Genomic DNA, 2716 nt, shown 5'->3' on the forward strand with positions numbered 1-2716 from the left:
GAGAAATTACACATATACTTAATTATAACTTAGAAAATTTACTTAGATAGATGCTATTATAATTTATTAAAAGTAACTAGTTAATATAATTATTTATAAACATTATGTTTATAGTTTATAATTATTTATAATAATTCTATAGTTAAATGAAATAAATGCTTATAGTTTATTATATTTTTTTATAGTTTATAATATTTTAAGAAGAAAAAAACACAAAAAAAAAACAATTTAGTTTTTTTTATAAAAAACCGACCAAAGTTGGTCGGTTTTTGGTCAAACGGTTAACACTTAATGTACCGACCAAAATTACCGACCAACTTTGGTCGATAATTCTGAAATTAGATCTGAAACACGGAATTCTCCCCATTTCTCTTACCTTTCTTCTCCAAACTTTCCTAACTCCTCACTCAATACCTTCCCCTCTCCTTCTTTATTTCCCTCACACAAATCCCATTCCCCACCCCGCGTCGCCATCGCCCAGCTGCCGCCGTCGCTGCTGCCACTGCCGCTGCTAGCCACTGCCCACCTTCTGCCTCTCCTTCTCCGCCTCCTAAAAATTCTAGGTTTGATTTACAACTTATTTGTTTTGTGTATAAATTTAATGTTTTGTTAATTAGTTATGAATTAGTTAATTAGTGTTTCAATTGATTATTTAACATTGCATTTTACTGAAATATAGGGTTTAGGTCTTGTTTTAATTGAATTGATTACATATGGTATAAATTGAATGCTTGAGTTTCTATTGTCTTGAATAGTTTAGTTAGAATTTGTGACGACCCGACCCGTCGTCACGAGAGTTACCGCCCCGTTTCCCCCATATTGTGTTGCCTTATGTTTCAATATCAGCGTTTGAGTTGATCGGGTAGAGTTGGATTGGTTTTAGTTGGAAATGAAGCACTTAGCCTCTTAGAAGGAAGCTTGTTTTGGAAAAGTCAATCGGAAGTTGACTATGTGGTTAGAGAGCTCGGATGTGAATTCCGGTGGTTCGGTTAGCTTCGGGGGATGATTAGTAACTTAGGAGTGCGATCGGAATTGAATTTGGAGGTCCGGTGTAGAATTAGGCTTGAATTGGCGAAGTTTGAATTTTGGCGAATTCCGGTTGATAGGTGAGATTTTGATCCGAGGGTCGGAATGGAATTCCGAGAGTTGCAGTAGTTTCGTTAGGTGATTTTGGATATGTCTGCAAATTCTCAGGTCATTTGGACGTTGTTTGGTCGGGTTTTGATTGAATGCGCATTTCGGAAGTTTTGATGAAAACTATGCTTGAATCCGATGTATTCTAATGGTTTTACCATTTGTTTGACGTGTTTTGAAGATTGGAACAAGTTTGAATAAGGTTATAGGATGTGTTGGTGCTTTTGATTGAGGTCCCGGGGGCCTCGGGGTGATTTCGGATGGTTAAACGGGAGTTGGAAGCATTTGTTGCAGGTCAGATTTTTCTGTCTTCTGGTATTTCCACATTTGCGGAAAAGGAGCCGCAGATGCGGCGGAGAGGTCGCAGAAGCGGGCAGGTGTGGCCCAGGGATTTTTCCGCATAAGCGGACGTGTAGGCGCTTCAGCGAGTCCGCATAAGCGGTTAATATACCGCAGAAGCGGTTGGAGGTAAACCGCATAAGCGGGTGTTTGGATCGTATAAGCGGTCCCAGGTGTTTTAAGTGAGACCGCATAAGCGGTCAATTTGTCGCATAAGCGGTACCGCAGGTGCGGTTAAAGGGCCGCAGAAGCGGAAATCTGGACTGTGTTTAATGAACAGTGTTCGCGAATTTCAGAAGTTAAGAAAACATTTTAGACTTCGGGAAGAGGCGATTTTGGGCGATTTGGAGAGGATTCGAAGGGGATTCCATCAGGTATGAATTTATAGACTCGAATAATGTTGTTATGGTGTAAAAAAAACAAGGATTTAAACACTGAAATTCAAGGAATTAAAGGGGTAAAAATGGAGGTTAGGGCTTGAAACCTAAGAAGGTTTGAATTGTTGATTTGAGGGGTCAAATGGACTCCGATTCTTGTGTATTTTATATGTACGGACTCGTGGCGAGACGAGGATCCCGGTGATGTGAATTTCGTAATTTTTCGAGAAGTGGGCCCGGGGCTCGGGTTTTGCCAACTTCGTGATTTTGGTTGTTTTTCGAGTCTTTTCGATTGGGTTACGATTTGTTAGCCTATTGTGACGTATCCTTTGTGGTTTTGGTCAGATCCTACGCGCGAGGAGGTCGATTCGATGACAATGTCGCGTTAGAATGCTTCGGACAGCAGGGATTTTGAGTCCAGCTGGGGTAGCATATTCGATGCATTTCAGTTTACTGGGACTCTTCAATACTTGTGTGGGAGGCAAACGAGCGCGTAGGCCACAGTCATGCGCCTTTATCATTGCAGGAGTTTCCCGCATTCTTTCTTTGCGAGAATGTGGGTACCAACAGTCATCAGAGGAGGAGTCGCTTAGCAGTTCGAGTGGCTTCGACAGGGAGACATGACTGTGGACCTCGAAAGTAGATTAAGGCAATCAAGAACTGGCCTAGACACGCACAAGACGGAGCAATTCCGGAAGTTTCTGTAGGCATTGGCAGGGCTACTTCGTGGATCGTGGGCGGTTTTCGATCTTGATAGCTGCCCGATGTGACTAGGGTTTGACCCAGAAGGGTATGTCCCAGTGTTCAAGACTCCGAGTAGTTTGAAGGTGGCTTTCAGAAGCTCAACGCAGTTCTAACTGCGGCAT

The sequence above is a fragment of the Nicotiana attenuata genome, unplaced genomic scaffold, assembly GCF_001879085.1.
Source record: "Nicotiana attenuata strain UT unplaced genomic scaffold, NIATTr2, whole genome shotgun sequence".
NCBI classification, from domain to species: Eukaryota; Viridiplantae; Streptophyta; class Magnoliopsida; order Solanales; family Solanaceae; genus Nicotiana; species Nicotiana attenuata.